The following is a 23,937-nucleotide window of genomic DNA, read 5'->3' as shown; positions in this document are numbered from 1 at the left end:
CCCGCTCACTTTTTTTCAAAGTTAATTATACTTGATAATCACAGCGTCTTCCTCTCTGCTTGGGGTGTCTTAGTTGCCTGTCTCAACCTCCCCAGACCTTCCCCAAGAAACTTTCTTTTTTTCTCTCTCTGTCTCCCCATCGGACTACCCTCTTTGTTGAGAAGTCTCCGCCGCCCCCATGCATCATCATCATCAGCGCCACAACCCGCCTCCACCCCCTCCTTCTCTCTGTTTCCTCCCTCTCCTCCTCATACTCCTCCTTGTACACCCCTTTTCACCCTCAGCGCCATCGTGGGGTTTATATAGGCCTACGACGTCTCCAGAGTCCAAATCCTCTATTTTGTAAAGGGTAATCGCTTAGGCCGCCGTCATGAGGTTGCTTCAGGCAGGGCCTCATGTTCCTCCGCAGCTGACATGTGACGAGGTAATGCTAGGCCTACGTCCTTCCTGCCTTGGCTCCCCCCCCCCATCGTCCCATGTAGGCCTGACCCCTCCCTGCGTCTATAATTTGCTCCTATCGAGCTTATGCTTTTGTCTGCCATACGTCAGCCGCTATTGGACTTTTCGGGAAGGTAAAAAAATGAGTAAAATAGCAAACATAGACAGGGCCGAGTAAAAGCTTTCTCAGCCATTACGGATTCATATATTGCGTTCTCTCTCTCTCTCTCTCTCTCACGTACATACACAATTTCCTTGAACCTTAAACTGATTTGTACCAAGAAACATCCCATCAACCTCTTTCGAAAGCTGTAATCATGCGAGTGGCCTTACTTAATTATATTCATCAAAATGTAATTTATTCATTGCGAGCAACCTCTTGAAAAAAAATCTGGCTCTTTATCGTTACCTGAAAGGTACTCCTGCTCTCTCTCTCTCTCTCTCTCTCTCTCTCTCTCTCTCTCTCTCTCTGTTTTTATACAATTCGATCCGTAGTCTTAACTTCTTTGTCAGTGTTTCGAAGACGCTTTGGTTTCTGTCATAACGACATTATTAATTTTCTTCATGTTTAATGGAGATTCATTTTGGAATATCCAGCTTATACACAAATGTAAACTGTCACTTGAATTCCACTTTATCACCAGTAGGTAACCACAACGCAGACTATGTGACTTTTAACTTAAAACCACATTATTACGACTGCCTTGGTCTACTGACTGGCCACCATAATACAATTCGTCCTGCCGACATAACTAATTTGGAAATATTGACAACCTATTGTGCAACAGTTTTACACAACAAAAGAGCTGAAAATTGTATTTCTTCTCTATTTTACCTGTCCTTTCTCTTGTTAGCAGGAAAACGCCCATTCTTTTAAGGCTTGGCGAGTGAAGTCACATGGAGTGACTACAAATAAAATCAGTCAGTATATGACATTATATCTTTTGATCTATGAGCTTTTACGTGAATTCGTGATACAACCAATTTCATGTTTTCTTAGTTACCTCAGTGATCAGATGTAATACATTTATCCCAACAAACTTCACACGCACAGATACTAATATATTCATTTATTTACGCATTTTATTCGTGATATAGATTTATTGAGTATTATGAAATGCCCATATATATATATATATATATATATATATATATATATATATATATATATATATATATATATATATATATATATATATATATGTGTGTGTGTGTGTGTGTGTGTGTGTGTGTGTGTGAAAGTTTCAGAACTTTCCAAATGTGATTCGTGTCTCCCGTTGAAAGAATAAATAAATAAACATAGATCTTATTTCTACTTGTCTGGGTATCAGCTTGATGTCTTAGGCTGTATATTTGAATATAATTTTGCCTTTGTTAGGCCTATGGCAATAAATAGGCCCACCTTTGATTGACAACCGCTGTGGTGAGAAATCGTAGAACCACTAGGCCTTTTTAACTTTTTTTTTCTTTTCGTAAGGATCGCTTGTGGGCTTCATGTTACCTTTTGTATTTGTCTGGTGAGAAATATTATTTTTGCAGTTTGACTCTTACCTTACTTAAATATTTCAGCTGTTAAGCGACGTAAAGTAAAAAGAAAGCTTTGTGTAACAAAAATCCTTAATTAGATAGTAAATTGTATTATTATGTAAAAGACAAAAGGAAAGACTTTCGAATACCCGAACAGTGTTCCTCATCAGTTTACTATCTAACTGTGGATCTTTATTACACAAACTGTTTTTCACGGGACTGTGAATTTCTTGGCACGACAGTTTTAATAACAATGAGGTGTTTCAGTAATACGCAGTAGCTCTGAGTTATGGTGAGATAAACGGTCGTATTTTTCTTTTTAATTATTGATGGAGTACCATATGACCCAAGGGAAGTCAAAGGTGTCATTTTAATCACTGTATCTCATGTGTACTTATATATACGGGTTTATCTATATATATACTGTATATATATACATATATATATATACGGTATATGTATGTATATATATATATATATATATATATATATATATATACAATATATATAAATATATAAATATATATACATTATACATACATATAATGTATATATATATATACATAATGTATGTATTTCTCGTAGATTTCTCTTCCTGTCCACAAAAATATTTCACTTAGAGTAGTTTTCTGTCACAAGGGTTTCAGAGCTTTATATTTGTTTCCATAAGATGTTGCCCTTATTGTTTGCAGCCACTGATCTTCATTTTCATATAACATTTCTACAGCAGGAACGCGTCTGTTATTAATATTATTATTATTATTATTATTATTATTATTATTATTATTATTATTATTATTATTATTATTAGCTTTTCACTTGAAGTTTTTGGCTCAGTACCAGTAAGCTTCCCCAATTTATATATATATATATATACATATATATATATATATATATATATATATATATATATATACATATATATACATATACTGTATATATACGTATGTGTGTGTGTTTGTGCGTCTGTGTTACGCATGTTAGGGCTGAATAGGGCTTATGTATGTTGATGGTTTCTGGAACCATGTCAAATCAAGATATGTAACTCTCTCTAGTGACTTTAAGTTGTCTTTATTGAAAAGGCCTATCCTACTCAACCCTCTTAGCTGATGGACTAACTCACATCGAGGATAACTCCGATTCCAGCACAGACCACCATTTTGAAATGTTTTCGCTACACTGTCTAACATAAAGAATGCATTTTCATTAAGTCTGAATTCCCTTTGTATACAACAGTTGCTAAGAATCTTGTTATTTCCAAAAATTAGGTTTTCTATTAATCAGGAAAATACGAATGAGAAGACGAAATTTGAAAAAGAAAATAATTTCAAGGCTTTACCTGAAAGCTAAAATAAAGAAATACATTAGAACTTCCCTGTGCTGTCTACCCGGGTAGAGAACTATCATAGCAAAGTTGAGTGATCACCAAGAACTTAATCATTCACGAATAATCAAGTCAGTCGATCAACAGTGAAGAGATAGCCAGTAAATTAAAGAATTACATATGTCGGATTAAAATCTATTTCTATAACTGCCGGGGCAGTAATCTTTTCTCTGAGCTATTGGTTCGTTGGCATCTGCCAAAGTTTTGTTTTATATCAGTCTTCGCCCCGGTGAGGGGTAGCGCCGTCAGTGCACCTCATGCGATGCTCTGTAGGCATTACTTTGCAGCGTCCCTTCGGCCACTAGCTGCAACCCCTTTCGTTCCATTTCCTGTACCTCCTTTCATATTCCCTTTCTTCAGTCTTACTTTCCACCCTCCCTAACAACTGATTCATAGTGCAACTACGAGGTTTTCCTCCTGTTACACCTTTCAGACCTTTTACTGTCAATTTCCGTTTCAGCGCTGAATGACCTCATAGGTCCCAGTGCTTGGCCTTTGGCCTAAATTCTATATTCAATTCAATTCAATATCAGTCTTCCAAATATGGCTGAAAAGAAATCATGACTGAGCATGTGTAATTTTTTTATTTAAAGAATGCACAGGTGTGTAAAGAAAGACCCCACAAAAAAAATTCGTGAATAACACTGGTGAGAACTAAAAAGAATGTGAACAGGTGAGTTAGATTTACTGTTAGGTGTCCTTACGATGGAGTTAAGGAAATTGCAGGAACATAAGAACGTAATGTCAGATTTCCTGTTGGGAAATCTGCTCTGAACATACCAGTTTCAGCAGTTGGAGATTATACAGTAGTTAAGAACGAACCTGAGATTGAAACTAATGAAACGGTAATAAGCAAATAACTGAAGGAAACAGGGATTCAAGCCATTGCTTCAAAAGGGTTTATAAAGATAAAACTCCTTCCGTTGAGTTTGTTCGTAATTCTTGAGTGAATGAAATATCACCCAGTGAATGGAAGGTGATAATTTAAAAAAATATTAGGATAATGCATCCTCGAGAAATACGTCAAATTGGCTTCAAATAAAATCATCAATAGCTAATGTGAATGTTTTCCAGATTAATTCTGAACGATATAAGGGAAAGAATGAATAACGTGGTTAAAAAAAAAAAAACAGGGGGCCGGGTGGCGGGTAAACACTGCAATGAATATGCATAAAAAAAATTCCCATAGGCCATGGGCAGTGGATGACTTACAGCTGAGCCTTTTAATTCAAGTTGTGTATCCTCCAAGAATTTATATTTTCACTCCACCAATCCACCGAGTCATTGATTTCGTGACATTCACCTACCCCCAATTACGGGCAAAAATCTACACCCTGGGTTTTGCGGGTGATACTGCATGATGGCTGGCAGTGCGAACACTCTGACAGATACGAAAAATGATTGACGTGCCAGTACACCAGACCGAAGGGCCAGAAACCGAAGTCATGAAAAAAGATCCTTGTTGTTGAATATTCAAAGTCATGACCCATGTGACCGTTCTGCTAATGGCGAGAGTTTCTGCCAGAGATATAGTCGTTTAGATATCTCGGAACAAACGTCGTAGATAATGCCTCGCTAACTTTCTAGGATAAGGGAAGGGTAAATTAAGAATAACAGCTTATGGGTATGCTCAAAGAGGTGTGGAAATCAAAACCCAAATTATACGGAATACAATTAAGATGAGTCTTACAATGGTAAATCCAGCACAGATTTAGGCCCTTCAAGGACAAAACTTTAAGCACAATGCAAGAGCACCTTAAGGACTTAAACGATGAATATGATCCACGTTAGAGACGTCATCATACTGTAAAAGTGGACGTACCAACCTGGATGCCACAAGGATAAAGAGAACTCGATGGACTAAAGGAAAATAAATGAGAACAATATGTACGGTTGTTGATGATGACAGTTGGGACTTGAAAGCGGTGGCACTAGAAAGAAATATTTGGGGAATTAACTGAGATGATGTTCATCTTTTGAGTACTGATCGTCATCAACATATACATATATATACAAATATATACACACATATATGTATATATAACAAATATATGTATATACAGTATATTAGGTGTATACACACATTATATATATAATATATATATATATATACATACATACACATATATGTATATGTATATATAACAAATATATGTATATATATTAGGTGTATACACACTATTTATATATTATATATAATTTCAGTGTCTAAATAACTGAACCATAAAATACATAACAAGTACTCTACTGTACAATTCCTTGCAAAGTTCCCTTCAGAAACAAAGACACGACATGGAATTTTAAAGGTGGTTTGAAAGTCACCTAGGAAAAAATAAAATGTATCCAGATTAAAATAGATAAAAAAAACTGAGAAAACAAAAAAAGCAGCAGAAGAAGAAGAAGAGATGAGGTGGCGTGGGCGTTCCAGAATTGGAGCGAGCAATCATGTAATGCGACATGGAATCTCCGATGAGCATGAAACAGAAAGAACGAGAGAGAGAGAGAGAGAGAGAGAGAGAGAGAGAGAGAGAGAGAGAGAGAGAGAGAGAGAGAGAGAGGAAAGAAAAAAGACAAGAGATGTGGCATAGGCCTAAGTCTGGTGAAGGAGGGCAGCAGCAGGCAGCAGGCAGGCTAGACTACAGAAGACCGCTGCTCCCCGTACCTCCTGACCTAACCCATTCTCGGCATTCTCCCCCCCAAAACCCGCCCACCCCCGCCCCAGACATCCCATCACCCCATACTCTCCAACCCCAACCTCTCTCTCTCTCTCTCTCTCTCTCTCTCTCTCTCTCTCTCTCTCTCTCTCTCTCTGCCTTCAGGGATCTTGAAACTTGTGATATTATATTTTTTTATTTTGTTTTTCTTAACTTTCTTCATAAACCTTTTAGTATTACCTTTGGTATTTACGTTGGTACTTGTGTCTACATTTCATATCTTTATATTGATTTACCGATTTTAGGAAAAAAAATTTCTCATCAAGTACGTCTATTTTCTTTAACTGTTACATTTCCAAACAATAGGCAACAGAGGTGCTCAGACTATACATTCTAATTCATGGGGAGAACATAGACAGTACATATATTGTGATAGTCAGCAAAAAATTATATTAATTATTATTCTTAGAACCACATCTGCATGAACCGAATTACTCGAGAACGTGAGTTCATCTTATCGAAAATCACACACACAAACAAACACACTGCAAGCAGAGATAGAGAATTAAGAATACTCCAAAATTTCACTCAGGATTTTGAAAAATGGTGTGAAAAAATAATTCACTTATATGAGCGTTCTCCAGTTATTAATTTTTTTTTTTTTTTGTTTTCTGTAAAAGAAAACTATTGTGTCGGCTTTGTCTGCCCGTCCGCACTTTATTCTGTCCACCCTCAGATCTTAAAAACTACTGAGGTTACAGGACTGCAAATTGGTAGGTTGATCATCCACCCTCCAATCATCAAACATACCAAATTGTAGCCCTCCAACCTCGGTAGTTCTTCTTTTATTTAAGGTTAAAGTTAGCCATAATCGTGCTTCTGGTAACGATATATGATAGTGAAAGATAGATCTATTTTCGGTGGCCTTGATTATACGCTGTTGTGGCTGTACAGAAAAATCGAAAAATCGATTGCGCCGAAGAAATTTCGGCGCTTTTTTTACTTGTTTTTATTGATTTCAAAGTAAAAATTCAAAGATATATTTTCATCTTAATTCAGGAAATTTATGCAGTAATAGACAGACTTCAGTCTGATTCAACGAAGACGTAACGAAATCGTTGATTATACATGGTTTCTCAAAGGCGTTACACTCTCGTTCAGTCTGTAGATCTTTTTTATGCTTCGTGATTATTCTAGTTATATCTTAGTTCCACTGAAAACGATAACCGAACTTGGTCTGTCTACCAGTATTGCTAGGTAGAAAGTATCATTTAACGATTCCATCGCGTCCTGATCGTGAAAACCTGCCACGCTCACAAGGAAAATGTATGGTATTCTCGGTGTGCTTTTTCACCTCTCGTGAGAACTTTTATTTATTTATTTATTTATTATTATTATTATTATTATTATTATTATTATTATTATTATTATTATTATTATTAACCCAAAATCGGGTTAAAAAGTACATCATTATGTTTTTCACCTTGTGACGATTCAAATGATATCTTCATTTTGTATTCAAACCTACGTTTTAGGAAGTGTGTGAGTGACTACCATACATACAGACACTGCCTTTATATATATATATATTTATATATATATATATATATATATATATATATATATATATATATATATATATATATATATATATATATATATATATATATTTTATATATATATATATATATATATATATATATGTATATACATGTAATATATACATACTGTATATATAACATTATTACTATTATTATTATTATTATTATTATTAACGAACACACTGTAATATATAACTGAATTAAAAAAAAAAGACTTTGTGTTTCAGAGGAAGGAACTTTTGAAATTTGATCATGTATAACGCCCTGTAAATGAAAAAAATATATAATTCCAACCAAATACAGTTGTTTTTAGAGACATAAATTTGAAATAAAGTTTAGCGTCGTTATCCGGCCCCTTCATTAATGGCTTTCTGCGGTCCTTAGGCCTATTGCTACTGATGTTCTCATGGTTTTTATTGTTGAATCATTACAAACGCGGCATTAGTGATTGTATCACATAATGGTGATGTTATAAAACGAAGTGGTTACATTAGCTGAATATCAATTCCGTTTCTTTAAAATAAACATCATTATTGCACGTGAGTGAACATAGGCACACACACACACACACACACACACACACACACACACATATATATATATATATATATATATATATATATATATATATATATATATATATATATATATATATATATATATATATATATATATAAATTTAATGTTTACTATGCATTCTCTTAATATAAATAAATAAATATATATATGTGTGTGTATGTATGTATGTATGTATGCATACGACAGAAACTTGAAAAATAGATAAAAAATAAGGAAAGAGTATAGAGGAAAAAGTCGTGATAATAAAGTGCGGAACAAAACAGGGTAAAACTGCAAAATCCAGGGACCAAAAATAATAATTTTAAAGGAAAATAATAGAATGGTAATTCTTTAAACGTGCATTTCGAAAGAATAATGGTAAAGAGGCAAAATTAAAGCACAGGAAGAAAAATATAAGCAAAACTACGACGAATAAAACCCAGAAAGAGTAACAACAGGTAACCGAGTGGAAGAGTTAAAGAAAAAAAAACCTGCAAGAATGCAATAAGATAAACGAATGGCAAGAAATTGAAAAGCTCAAAATTAGACCTAAGCTCTGACAAATTGAAAGGTCGACAGATGTGGCGTTTTGTTCTGCCATCATCCGCGCAAAATCGAAGTAGAAATCATTTAAAAACTTTCGATGAATGTTATATCTGCGTGGTACACTGCATATGTATGGCTCTGATGATTTTTATTTCTTCAGAGGCAACCTGCTGATCTCTCTCTCTCTCTCTCTCTCATAAAGTTCTTTTTATGACTGACAGCAGTCAATCAAATCGGTCCTCACTAGGACGTGATGTGAAAAATGGCATAAATCCTACGTAGACTTTATAATCTAATCTACATTTTATTTCTTCATTCCAAAATTGATTGGATAATTCCTGTCCATTGCTTCGGTACTTGTGACCTCTCATTATTTTTCTATCCTATAATATTTCATTTTAACTTGAGACATAATCTAATTTGGAAGCCAATCATTTTAATTTCTCACGCGGCTACATTTACGATTTCAGAGAAGCACAATTTGCACTGAAGATCTATAATCATTCTTTTGATATCATGGTAGCATGACTGATGAATCAAATATCGATAATGAGAGAAACCTGATGTTGATAACGTAATACAACTATAAAAAATATAGTTGTTCGCAAGATTACAATGACTGGTGATAACTTGGCCTCAATATTGGAGAGAGATGTTTAACTGCTTTTTTTAAAATATCCAATGCACAAAATTCATTATCCTTAAATTTACAATATTGTGTTTAGGAATATTCATGTAACGATATTCTACAAATTATTTTCATACACAGCACTTAATAATCCACTCAAACAGCTCTCTTTTTTAGAATTGTACAGGTGTTCAGCGTACAATAACTACATTACATAACAGCAGTCTAACTTGCCGTCACAGACAATAATTAATGTCCATCTTAGATAATATTGTGACTAACCGAGCGATATTTATATAACTATTCCAGTCAGTCACAGTCCACAGATTCTAATGCAAATGAAGCAGAACGCAAAGTACAAATATTAGACATGCTGGGAACTATAGCAAATGATTCAATTCGAGTTTTGTAAACACTGATAACTGCATCCATAACAATCACAATTAACTGCCTTATGGGGACCTGCCTAATAAGTCACTCAGATTGGGAACAGCAGCCATTAATCTCTGACAATCTAATTGTTCCACCTTGCGCATTCTGAAGGAAATGAGCATCTCATCGGTCGTCAAAGGGTGAGAGAGAGAGAGAGAGAGAGAGAGAGAGAGAGAGAGAGAGAGAGAGAGAGAGAGAGAGAGAGGCAGGCGCGCTGCTTGGATGCTATAACTCGACCAGGTTGAGAACTACGCTACATCGCCTTTCTCTGCGTTTATTCAGACTAAGATACGTTGCGAAGTCCTATCCACTGGGGGTCTTTGAGGCTTAGCCCTGTAGACTGGAAGGCCCTGCTCAGGGGTTACTTCCGCGTTGGTCGCCGTCCTTTTTGGTGGGTAAGTGACTCCTGGAACGGGGAGATGGACGACGGTGGTTCTCGGGATGTTGTTGTTCTTGTTGTTGTTGTTGTCGCCGAGAGGGCGAGGACAGGGACAAGAGGAAATGGTTGTATAAAGGGGTTAGGTCTAAGGTGCTGTCGCTGCTGCTTCTGCTGCCGCTGTTGTTGGTGCCGCTGTTCACCCGGGTTACCTCGGCGTTCTGGGGGCCACAGCCTAAAGATATTTATATCTTTAGATTCGGTGGAGGGAGAGGGAAGATCAAACAAGGGCTGGAAATGCTCTACGAACTAGGGAAGTTCCTGGAAGATGGAAAGTGACCGCCTCGGTCTAGGGCGGGAGATCTTATGGAAGGTGATTCTGTTCTAATTTGCTTCGTTGATTCACTTGACGGAGACTTGAATTCCGGAATGACCTACGGGAAAACAATTCCCTTCCATAGATTTCATAGCAAAATTTCCAAATGACGAACGTTATAGTACATTTATCGCTGATCAACTTTACTGAATGTTCTCTCCATGAGACTGAAAGTTTAAAACTATTGTTCGTTCAAGATCACTTTTACATAACTGCGCTGTAGACACATTGTACTAGAGCATTAACATCACAGAAAATAATACCATGGCAATTCTCAGCTATTATGGAACATTAACTCTACGAGATCGGTGATAAATCATTTCAAAAATTGTTTGAAACATCGTTCTAATTCTCAACTTAATACGTAGATTATTCTCGGTTATAACAGTTAAACATGGCAGTTGCTGATGAAAATAAACTTGCTTCTGACCAAATTAACGGACAAAATGATATTAAATAGGAGCTAGCAGTATGTTTTTTTTTTTTTTACAATATTTCTCAAACTGTTTAATGTTGTTTTATAGTATTCTGTGGTTAGTAAAAGTCCCTATATAAACGAAATGTTCTGTGTTTTACAATAACATTTTAAATTCTTTTACAAAGCAAAACATATCCAAACTTTATAGTTAAATTATAGGTCATTAGTGAAGAGCATTACTAGAGAGAGAGAGAGAGAGAGAGAGAGAGAGAGAGAGAGAGAGAGAGAGAGAAATCCATCTCGATTAGTGGGAGAAAAAAGGAAAGAAAAGTCGAGATATGAGATCAGCATAAAAGCGTGAGTGTTTAAGTAACAACGGAATATCAAGTAAAGAAACTAAAGAATCTCGGACAAGCTGAGTAAGCGTCACGAGCATCGGCCTAAGGTTGGGCGGTAGGGGTTGCACTATAGAGGAAGAAAGGTGCCACGTTTTCTTAAAGGACACCTGGCAAATAGTGTTCCTGGAGCAATTTCGCTGAAAGTTAAATGATCGTCAAGTTGATTTGTGCAAGGGTTAAACTGTTGTCTATTCATATTTCTCGTTGAGCCTCAAAAGTTTTAACGCCATATTCTGGCACTGACTTCTAGTGATCGGTCGCTCTTTTAGTATTCTTATTCAGTAGATGAAACCTATTCATATGGAACAAGCCCACCAAATGGGCAATTGACTTGAAACTCAAGCTTCCAAGGAATATGATGTTCATTAGGAAGAAGTAAGAGGAAGTAAAGGGAAATACAGAAAGAAGAGATCCCACTGATTAAAAAAGAAAAAATTAATAAATAGATAAAATTGCATCAAAATGCAAGAATAATATTAGGGAAGCAATGCATTGTATTGTCGCTTGAACTTCTGAAGTTCCAATTGCGAGACATCCTCTAATAGTTTCCAAGGGTAGTTACTGAGACACGTCAGTGACGGGAGAGACTGGCAGCCTTCAGCGAGAGAATTTTATGAATAACTTGTGAATATTGAGTGAATTCACTCCGGTGGGTTGAGGATTACCTCCCCGTGGTCTCCCTTTTCAGTTTTCTGTAAAAGAAAACTACCGAGATGGCTTTGTCTGTCCATCCGCACTTTTTCTGTCCGCCCTCAGATCTTAAAAACTACTAAGGCTAGAGGGCTGCAAATTGGAATGTTGATCATTCACTCTCCAATCATCAAACATGTCTAATTGCAGCCCTCTAGCTTCAGTAGTTTTTATTTTGTTTAGGGTGAAAGTTAGCCATGATCGTGCTTCTGGCAACGATATATTGTAGGCCACCACCGGCCCATGGTTAAAGTTTCTTGGGCCGCGGCTCATACAGCATTATAACGAGACCACCGTAAGGTAGATCTATTTTCGGTGCCCTTGATTATACGCTGTAGCGGCTGTACAGAAAATTCGATTGCGCCGAAGAAACTTTGGCGCATTTTTTACTTGTATTTATTCTCTCTAATGATGTATGCCTTCACGGAATACTGACCAACCGGTTCCACTCTTGTGAACTTTTTTTTTTTTTCTTTTTTTTTAGCTGATAGGTAAGATGAGTGAAAAAAGAATATGGGCAGTTAGCTAGCTAACCATGGTAGGGAACAGTTTAGAAAGTTAAGTATTAGTAAGAGTAATGGAAAGTGTGGTTTAGCCACAGTTTTATTTAGATAAAGGTGCAATTTTTCTTACTATGGCCTTAATATTAACATATTACGCAAATGATTTTGCACTATATTGACATAGTGAATTGTACAGATTATATATTTTACATTTTATTTCTTAATAGTATAATTCGCAAATGTTAAAAGCTTAAAATCTTTGAGCACTTTTGTTACAATATTTAATAATTAAGGAGCAACATCCTATAGTATTTTAAAGACAAGAACAACAACAGCTCGCGACTAATTTACGAAGGCCGTGTTCAATACGTCAAGTGTAGTGCTGACAAATTGATTAGGGTATTAAAAAAAATAAAACTTGAAATCTAGTATTGGGTTATTGTTGACTTCCTCGTTATTTTGTGTAATATTGATTCCCAATCACTTTTCTCCTCATTCAGGATCAACGTCACTTTTAAGTACGACGCCTATAATTTGCTTTATAATTGGGTATTTTCTTACGTTCGACAGATAGATTACTAGTCATAACTACCGTATAGTCTGACTTATAGTGTTCTTTTCATGTCTTGCGATATTTTAAGTGCCCCGCGTTCGTCAGAGAGCTTATAATAAAATCCAATGTAATCATCCTTATCAGGCATGGTTCGAGTTGCTTGGAGCAAATCTTTTCTTACTGCGCGTCCGCTTGAATTTTCGATAAGCAACGTTCACGTTCTCATTGCTTTTGACGTGCGGGTTTCGTTTCGTAATGATCGCTGTCTTAAATGGTCTATACCGAAGCCCACTCTCAAAATTCCCGTGACTTCAACATTATCTTAATGCAGACTTTCTTTTGAACTCGTAGCGGCTGACTCGCTACTACGTAACATAGAAATCAGATCTGAACTAATTCGCTCATCTGTTTCCCATCCAACGTGCAAACTAAGGCCATCGTCATAAGAGGAGTGAGGAGACTGAAGAAGGACGGAAGGATATGGAACCTATATCATCCTCCGTCATGTAAGACTCACCGAGGAAGTTCTTCAGGATCTTAGCATTCCTCCCACTGATAAGGATCAATTAAAAGGTCCTTATCCGTCCTTGGCTATGTGGCTCTGGTCTACGTTTTCTCCTTAATCAGGGACCGAGCTAGACTCATCCGATGCCTCTGAAGAGGGACCCCCAGGCAGCGGACATCGGAGGGGGAGGAGAGGGGCGTTCGGGAGAAGGAAGGTAGAGAGATGCACTAAAGGGGTGTCCTGGGGTTAGAGAACGGGGCGAGTGAGGTATGAGAAGGATTAATGGGTTTCTCCTTAATTTGCAGTGAAGAGACGGAGAAATTTTTAATCAATAGTTCTATAGGCCTACGGGAGAGGAAGCACAAGGGAGTCATTAGAAGAAAGAGAGAAAGAGAAAAATGGCGATCTTTACTGTTGGTCTATTTCTCGCTCCAAGTGTTATTATCAACATTGCTCCGCCGTTTAAATAGCGTCCCCGTTGTTTTTATTGCGACTGTAAATTGAGACATCATGAATAGCCGGCAATTATGTTTTCCATCACCAGGACATGCACTCATGGCATTTGTAATGAATTCCTGCTCAGAGCTCCTTCCACCTCACAAAAATTAATGGTAGGCCTATTGAGATGGCAGTAAAGGGGGGAGCTTGAATGTATGGCCGCTCTGGATTTGTTTCGGAAATTAAAAGAAAAATGAGATATGGGATGTGAACCCGGGAGAGAGAGAGAGAGAGAGAGAGAGAGAGAGAGAGAGAGAGAGACTCTTACTGCACATTTGCAGACAAAGGAGTGTGACTTCTCTTTATTTATCTATTTTTCTTGGTTTCATAAATTTTTATAAAGTGCAAAAATGCAACGCGATGATTTTTTTTTTATGAAAGTGACAGCATTACTATCATTAGATATGAATAATTTTTTCATTCCGAAACTTGTTTACACGGTTGAGGCAGAGTGCAGATACGCACCAAAATGCGCACCTTTATTCATTTCATAATAGGATTTAATTTCACCGTTGGGAACACTTTGCAAGCCATATGTCAGCCATTTATTCCATGAAAAGAAAAGAAACTCCGTTTGCATTCGATTAAGTTTGCTTTTATGAAATATTTCCTTTTTACACTATCTCGAACACTCATACGCGCATTTACTCTTCTTGTGCATCAACAAGTAATGGATGGTGAAGCCTTGATGTTTTTGCAATTGCTCTCTTTTATATAAAAGCTCACGACGTTTTTCACACTTTTTACTAATTTTTATTCATACTTTTTCTTCGTAACGTTAGACCTATGACTCTCTGTGCAGCCGCTATACTTCGGCCTCCACGTGTGACAGTCTTTCGCTAATGATGATTGAATCTCTATCTGAACAAGGAAAGAAAGCCCAGTGACGCTTATTGAAATCTTCTAATAATTATCATCGAAGAGTGAAAAGCACATTAGTTTCTTGTCAGTGTATGTTAAGATCCATATAAACAGCTCTCGAGAGCCTGATCAACTCTCATCACGAAAGCTGATCATGAGACTAATAACGTGAGTCTCGTAAGCTCTCTGGACGATTGCTAATGAATTTCGACAGGAACATTGACATGTTTTTCAATCTTTATTGCGTTATTTACGAAACGTTGAGAAGTTAGTACCACCCTTATTGTTATTACCTAGCACAGTTTACCTTATGTTAAGGTAAGTTCGTTGCACTGACTACGATTACCAGGGGTCTTTCTTGTTTGCACAACAAGAGTTTTAATCTTAGGTTAATTATTTGTGTATTTTCATGGGTCTATTGTTTTATCGAGCAACAATTGCGGGCATTCGAGCAATAATAAAAATTGACATTGTCTGTCACTTATGATCATATACATAGGCCTACTGTTTTGTTGGACGCTGAAGTCAGAGGCTGATGAGTGGGTATAAGACTTGACAGTAATAATATTAATAGTAGTTGTAGTAGTACTACTACTACTAGTAGTAGTAGTAGTAGTGGTCACAAAGCACTGATAGGCCTCTTAGTTAATTGAGAGCGTCAACCAGGGTCGCTAGAAAATCAATACTTAAAGGTTGGGTGCAACAGTAGGCCGCCGCCCATTCTCGTAGGCCACGCCTCTGTCATCGTGACGCCCCCTGTACCCTGTGCTCATGTCTACAGAGAGGGGGAAATGTGTGTTTGTGTGTATGTGGGCGTATGTAAGTGCATGTGTTTGTGCGTGTATGTGTGTGTGTGCGTATGTGTGCGTAGCCAGGGCTCGCTCGCCCCTCAAGGGGCAGCGCTCCTGTGCAAAGTCGATGCCACGCCCCCTTACCCACTACCTCCTCCCCTCTTTCTCCTTCTCCCTCCCTTCCCCCTGCTTTCTCTAGTAACCTTCCCATCTCATAGGCTACGCACATCTCCTGTAACAACGTTTTCTCTTGTCATGTTCCCTCTAACGTTTCCTTTGAACAACTTTTAGGCCTAAAAAACTCAGTGAACGTAGCTGAATACATTTCCAACACTTTAATTCTCTTTCCTTTCATTTACAAAAATTATAAAGGAATAATCACTGCATAAAATGCTCGAGGAAAGAGAGAGAGAGAGAGAGAGAGAGAGAGAGAGAGAGAGAGAGAGAGAGAGAGGGGGAGTTCATCGCACTATCTGGCCGTTGTAGTCGTTGTGAAATTCGCCACTTTTCCGGAAATTATTTTTCTCTTCACTTCGCCGTTTCCATAATGACTACCGAGGCATCTTTGTTCAATAATGTGCTTCTGTATTTCTCGGGTAAATTTTTATCCAATATTCGCGTGTTCACGGTAAACATTAGTTCTTGCGATTTCGTTACCTCCGACTACAAATTTATCAAATAATCGTGTGTTCATGATCAACATCATTTTATTCCAAAATTTCTCTGCTCTTGAGATAAGTCATATTAAATCATCGCGTGTTTGTGGTAAACGCCTCCTTATCATTTCTCACCTTTGGGTGGAAATTTTACCAGATATTTGTGTTCTTGGTTGACATACTTTGATTTCTTTTGCCTATTCTCGACGTGCATATCATCGAATATATGTTAGTTCTCGTAATTTTTCTATCCATGACGGAATTAAATGGGATAGAGCTCTCGACCTGATTTCGTAGCAGGGCTAGGCATTTCTTCCTGCAATTCTATTCTGAATAAGCTTTGAGTCTCCTTTAGTTAACGAACGGGGGCTTTCCCATCGACTCTCCTAATTCTATTCCTTTCCTGAAGGAGAAACAAACAGAGGCACCTGAGGAGACCGAATAGGACTACCTGACTATTCCTACACGTCAGCCACTTCCTCCGCGTCGCCCAGACTCTCTCTGTCCTCCTGCCCGGGGCATCAAGGGCCATTAATGATCCAGGAGATAATTTCGTCAATTTGGGGATTTCTCTCTGTACGTCTTAGGGAGAAGAATCTATTCAGAAACAAAAGTTTTAGTTTTCCGTACAAGAAAAATTGCGCCGGCTTTGTTTGTCTGTTCACACTTTTTTCTGTCCGCACAGAAAACTACTAAGGCTAGAGAGCTGCAAATTAGTATGTTGACCATCAACCCCCCAACCATCAAACATACCAAATTGCAGCCCTCTAGCCTCGGTAGTATTTATTTTCTTCGAGGTTAAAGTTAGTCATGATCGTGCTTCTGGCAACGCAACAACACAGGCCACCACAGCCGGCTGAGAGTTTCATGGGCCGCGGCTCATACAGCATTATACCGAGACCACCGAAACATACAGTAGATCTATTTTCGGTGGCCTTGATTGTGCCTAAGAAACTTCGGCGCATTTTTTACTTGTTTTTTTTTTATTTGACTTCCTTTCACATGCAAGATCATTCAGAAATAGGTTGTTGTTCATTTTACCCGAGATGTCCTTGTCAAGCATTGTGAAACAGCTTCTTTGGTTGTTTTATCCAAACGCAAACTGGCATGACAGCTCAAATATTTCTCAATTAATCCCAGTAATAAAGGGGACCTCAAGGACATGAATAATTCGTTTAATACTTTCTGTGTGTGTGTGTGTGTGTGTGTGTGTGGGTGTACTCATGTGTCAAAAAAAGCTTTCTACTAAAACTGACAAAGCTGACTTATAAAAGGAAACTTAGCAAACTCTCTAATTTAAGACAACGTAGCGACAAATTAGAATGCACATTCCTTTCGAATAATTCTAGAACGCCTCTACTAAATCTGACTTTAAGAACCCAAGCGCAAATTACTTTAACATATTTGTAACACAATGTGTACTCCATAAGCCCACTCTAATGTGTGCGGTATTGTTAGTTCAGGATAATATATTCATAATAATGATTTACCAGTCCTGCCATAACAAGCTCTCCAACAATTAGCTTAATTTGTTTGTTTGCAGTTTTACCCTTTTGTCTACATTCTTTTGTTTCTGGATTTGTTGCTCGCTTTTATTTTGTTTGTGATTTTGTTGAAATTATCTGCTCAATGCTTTTTGTTTGTTTTAAGAGATCGAAAGTAATATACTTTATATTAAATCAGGCCAAAAAAAAAAAACAATGTTATAGATATAATTATGTAACGTGCTGTCTACATCATTGTTGCGGGAGAGAAAACTTGAATTCCTTCTCCAATACGATTACCTGTCTTTATCTTCATTATGGTAAACCTGTAGAGAATCGTACGCGTACGTACATACATACGTACATACATACATACATGTGTGTACCTGTGACTGCACTACGTATTTTTTCATCCTTATGTGTTCTGATTTGCTTAGATGTATAAGAACTGTTTTATTCATTAGCACAGCCCGTAAATAAATTGAAAGTCCTTTTCATCACACTTCTCCCCTTACCTGTGAGAGTGAAACATTAATCCCTTCCTATACACGGCAACAGAAGCGGCTCCTACATCCTTGGCTTGATATTTGCATACTGCCATTCAAGGCTCCGGCTATACTATACCGGATACTACCACAGTGTGTAATGTCACAGGTGTACTCATGAACTTCTAAACATTTCAGCTGAGGACTGATAATGCTACTGGCGCCTTGATACTTCACAGCGTTACTTCTATAACGACTCTGAACCAGATGCAATATTTGGTTTTTTCATTTAAATTAAAATGTGCCAAAATCCTTCTTAGTTCATTCTATTGACAAGCCTCCTTCTGTCTTTCACAGGTACGGTGTCCAACGTCTGCCGCTGGTTGGGTCAAGCGTAAGTCTTTATCACTGTTACTAGCACTTATACGAATTTCCGTTCTCTGCGTAACAAAGAGTCAATAAATGGACAGTAATCCCGAAGTAAGCCAGGTGTAAAAAAAATACATTCGTAATTTCCTAAATAGCTTTCTGATTTCGGTGCCGGCCGACAGGTGCGGCACAATCATTAAACGGAATGGCCAGTCGTGGATGTTCCGTTACCGCGGCTTCCCTTCTACAATCACTTGCCTCGCTCTCTGTATAGCCATTGATGTATAAAACACAAGCTGTGTGTATAGTGTATTCATTTAGTATATATGTATACACATATACATTGTACGTGTATATATATATATATGTATGTATGTATGTACAGTATGTATGTATGTATGTATGTATGTATGTATGTATGTATGTATGTATGTATGTATAGTATAGTATATATTAAGCTACAAATGTCATTCATATCAAATGCACTCAGTCTCGGAGTGAATTTGATATTATTTGACATTTTTAACTAAATGTTTTTGAATACAAAAATGTCAGGGTGTATACGACAAACACTTTTACATATGTATAATATATATATATATATAAATATATATATATATATATATATATATATATATATATATATATTCTCCATTCAACTCAATTTACCCATTCATATACTATCCTCAGTCATAACACCTGTGCCATATGGGGCCGAGTCCGAAGGTCCATACTGGCCTTCTTAAACCTTCCCATTTGCTCTAGGGGCAAGAGCAACCTAACAGCAGCCTTTCAAATTTCCCTTTTTCTTGTAATTTCTTACTAAACACCTGAAACATCTTGCGCACATACCCTGAATTTCCTCAGCGTTCAACCCGTAAATACTTAAACGAATAGCAGGCAAGTAATGCCCATGCCCAATCTTACTCCTCGGTATCGCTAGCTAGAGGCATCTGGCCTCTGAACATACCCTATTAGCTCCCACATAATAAACTGTTTAGTTAGAAAGTCTCATAAACTGAGAATGAGATTTCGGGCTGAACCGGAGTTGCGGAATGCAAATGAAGCGCTGGACTTTAACTTTCATAATATTGGAATGTGATATACTCTGTCATTGCTCCACGAGGTTTGATAGTGGAAAGAAACACAACGTCATCTGATACGTTTATTCGATCACGGTTCTGGTAACTGCAGCGTGTTCTCACGTGGAAGACGGTTGCTATGTGTGTTGAGCAATTCTCATCTTACTCGTCTTGGAGAGAGGCAAATCTCTTCAGTGATCTGTATATGACTCCGGTATGTGATTTGGCACACATGAAGCGGTAATGTTGCGCGGAATTTTGCCGCTTCACGTAATTTTTCACCAAGCTCGGGAAATGCTAAAGTTTCGTGAGCCCATGGTTTTGTAAGAAACGGGTGTTTTTATAAGGTAACCTTACTTGGCCTTTTCCTTATCGATTAGCATTGATTAGAGTTTTTTTTTTAATCTTTGATTGAAAATACGTCCATGTTTGAATGTATATGTATGAGTCAGAAATTTATATATATATATATATATATATATATATATATATATATATATATATATATATATATATATATATATATATATATATGCAACTATAAAATCAAGGAAGTTCGGTTGCGAATTCACCGGCACACCCATTAAATCCAGAAACGAGAAATCTTTGACATTCTTTTCTGCCACAATCCTAGAATCAGTGGAAGATGCTCCCAATTTACGATGCCATAATCCTGGCGAGATTGACCCTCCTTCTTATCCGTACTCTCGTTCTCTAACCTACAGAATTGTTTCCCTCGTTGCATCAACCTTCAAAAACCTATCAGCGGACGGGTTTAAAAAGTAGGTTGAACAGTTCATGGATATCCTGCCCGAAGAGCCAAAAGACGATGCTATTTTAGTTTTTCTTGAAAAGAAAACTATTGTGCCGGCTTTGTCTGTTCGTTCGCCATCAGATCTTAAAAACTACAAAGGTTAGAGGGCTGCAAATTGGTATGTTGATCACCCACCCTCCAATCATCAAACATACCAAATTGCAGCCCTATAGCCTCAGTAGGTTTTATTTTATTTAAGGTTAAAGTTAGCCATAACAGTGCATCTGGCAACGATATAGGACATGCCACCACCGGGCCGTGGTTAAAGTTTCCTGGGCCGCGGATCATACAGCATTATACCTAGACCACCGGAAGATAGATCTATTTTCGGTGGCATTGATTATACGTTGTACAGAAAACTCGATTGCGCTTAAGAAACTTCTGCGCATTTTTTACTCGTTTCATTTCAAGGCGACACCAACACAAGGGGTGATTTTAATTCGAACTGGCGCCTAGGACCTATTTCTAAGTCAGATCCGTTATGATTGATTTTAATAACTGCCTCAAAAATGTCTGACTTTATAAACTGAAGGAACCTACCCCATGAGGGATGACCGATCTGTAGGCAGTCGGTGAATTTTTTACTTCAAATTTCCCCAGCGAAAGTTATATTTACAATAATGGACAGTCTCGAGCTTCTATTGTGTTCATGACACAGTATGTTATTCATCAAGATAAACTGCTAGAAATGTTGTTGTTTCTACGCCACACCTGTTGAAAGGTTCCCCTGTTCTACGAAACACCTGTTCAAGATCCTACTTGGAACAAGAGTTGGGCAACACCATGTGTAGCTCGCTGTTCAGCGCTGTTTCGCTTGAAGCAGCGTTTCCTCATTAGAATATCTCACTTCTCGTTTGAATGACATCCGAATTCTGCGTTACCCAGTGGGCATCTTGACTGAAGAGTTTACTGCATAAAGTATTTGGAGCCAATTTCGAAATCCAGATTGGTTTTAACTGTAGAATCCTACAGCTGACAGACCCGCTGCTAAAGTTAGGCTAGAATATAGATTAATATAGCAAATGAATGAATTCCACCGTAAAATGACGAAAAGAGCAATTAAGCGTCAGTTGCAAGGTGCACCCTATTATCAATGGTAATGGAGAAGCTACGCAGCCACAACGATTTTATGACCCAATGAACTTTCTCAGTACATTTTTGGGTGACTGCAATATTCAGGAGCAGATTAACGATATTCCGCAAAAAGCTCAGCTCATTTAGTTTTTGTAGATAGCTACAAGAACCCAACACACATTTTAATCTCCTGGAAAATTCTCGTATTGGAAAACTAAAAAGATAGAAACAGCTAAAATCAAAAAAGCCGAGTTACTGATTGGGTCATCGATTATTCAGGCAATTTTTCTTCTGAGGCAGTGTCGTCGCTAAGAAGCTTTGCCGATTAGAAAGAATTCATTATGTAACTGGCCTGAGCTGTAAGTCGCATCGGAACGGATTATCCAGTTTGGGTATAAACAGCGACTATGCCCAGCGGTTGCCACACACAACAGCACATGCCGGGATTATTTCCGCGTGCCTTTGAAGTAGAAGAAGAAAAAAAGAGAACAGAAAACAGGAGAGAATAGTTTGATGTTAGTTTTGTGCTCTTGGTCAGTGAACCTGGCGCCATCCTAGGCTGGCAACACGTAACATTCCATGTCTCATCTCAGCTCGCTTGTCAAGGTAAGTACGGCTGGTAAAATTACACTGAAGACTGTGAAGAATATATACATATATATATATATATATATATATATATATATATATATATATATATATATATATATATATATATATATTATATATATATGCGAATAGCAATTTTAGAAGAAATATCGGTAATTTTAAGGGTAACAAATAACTGGTGAGACATCTTGGAGGCCGTCAATTATAGGTGCCGTGATCTGCAAACAAGTTCAACGCACTAACATCAATGAAAAAGCCACCAAATGCAGTAGCGAAAGATCCTTACGCACAAACACACATATACATACATACATTCAAATGTTCCTAGTCCCCTAACCCTTTGCTACTTTGATGGAAAATAAAAATATAAAAAAAAAAGATTTGGAATAATTTTTCCTTGGCTGCAAGTATTCATTTATCTCTTCTTCCGGGCAACAAAGACATGAATAAAGGAAGTGATGGTAACCTTCCCTCGTGTAATTTGACCTCCGGAAGGGGTCATCTGATACGGCAATTATATCGTCCTTAGATACGAACACGTGCCCACTCTCCATATACATGTTCGTGGATGATACAGGTAGACTGAGAAGCAGGTGAATTGATTAGCTATTGTTCAATTCCACGTTTATTTCGTTTCTACATAGGCTAGAAAAGCTGGACTGAGAGAGAGAGAGAGAGAGAGAGAGAGAGAGAGAGAGAGAGAGAGAGAGAGAGAGAGAGAGGTTTCTGCATAAAAGAAAAGAAATGAAATCCCACATTATTAAACAGTAGGAATTCAGAGAGAGAGAGAGAGAGAGAGAGAGAGAGAGAGAGAGAGAGAGAGAGAGAGAGAGAGAAATCTGCTGTAAAAGAAAGAAATCCAAACTTAACAAATCTTACGTTCATATGGAGTAGGAGTTCAGAATGAGAGAGAGAGAGAGAGAGAGAGAGAGAGAGAGAGAGAGAGAGAGAGAGAGAGAATGTCTTTCCAGTTTCTCCTTCTTTTGAAAAGGAAGCGAGAGGGGAAACTGGACCTCTAAATTTTCTGGGGCTCCTTCATTTTATTATCATTTTTTTTTTCTCTCGCTCTCTCTCTCTCTCTCTCTCTCTCAAAAACTCGCCCGAAAAAAAAACGGTGATAGAATTTTACGAGGTCATAGAGAAAGTGTCAATAGATTGGTATCTTTTTTTCTATGTGAAAAAATTTTTTTTTTCTTTTGAGATATAGAAAGGACCTAATTACGCGAAACGTCACTCTTGCTTCTCCTGTCTACTCTCGTCAAAACCGGACGAGAGAGGAATAGGAAAGTAAAAAAAAAAAAAAAGAGAGAAATTGCTCCTCTTTCTCCTCTCGTCAAAACTGGACGAAAAGAGAGGAATAGGAAAGAGAAACTATTTCTCCTCTTTCTCCTCTCGTCAAAAAAAAGAGAGAAACTGCTCCTCTTTCTCCTCTCGTCAAAACTGGACGAAAAGAGAGGAATAGGAAAGTAAAAAAAAAAGAGAGGAATTGCTCCTCTTTCTCCTCTCGTCAAAACTGGACGAAAAGAGAGGAATAGGAAAGTAAAAAAAAAGAGAAACTGGTCAAAAACGAAAAGAGGAATAGGAAAGTAAAAAAAAAAGAGAGGAATTGCTCCTCTTTCTCCTCTCG

General features: G+C 37.5%; 1 protein-coding gene across 1 annotated transcript in view; it reads left to right on the top strand.

The window, feature by feature from the left end:
• LOC136854077 (uncharacterized) overlaps positions 1-23,937 on the top strand; it is a 366,784-nt gene that overhangs the window by 149,903 nt on the left and 192,944 nt on the right. The window lies entirely within an intron of this gene.

This window comes from Macrobrachium rosenbergii, chromosome 28, assembly GCF_040412425.1.
Source record: "Macrobrachium rosenbergii isolate ZJJX-2024 chromosome 28, ASM4041242v1, whole genome shotgun sequence".
Lineage (NCBI taxonomy): Eukaryota > Metazoa > Arthropoda > Malacostraca > Decapoda > Palaemonidae > Macrobrachium > Macrobrachium rosenbergii.
Note: the sequence above shows the minus strand (reverse complement) of the source record. Positions and strands in the feature narration are given on the sequence as shown.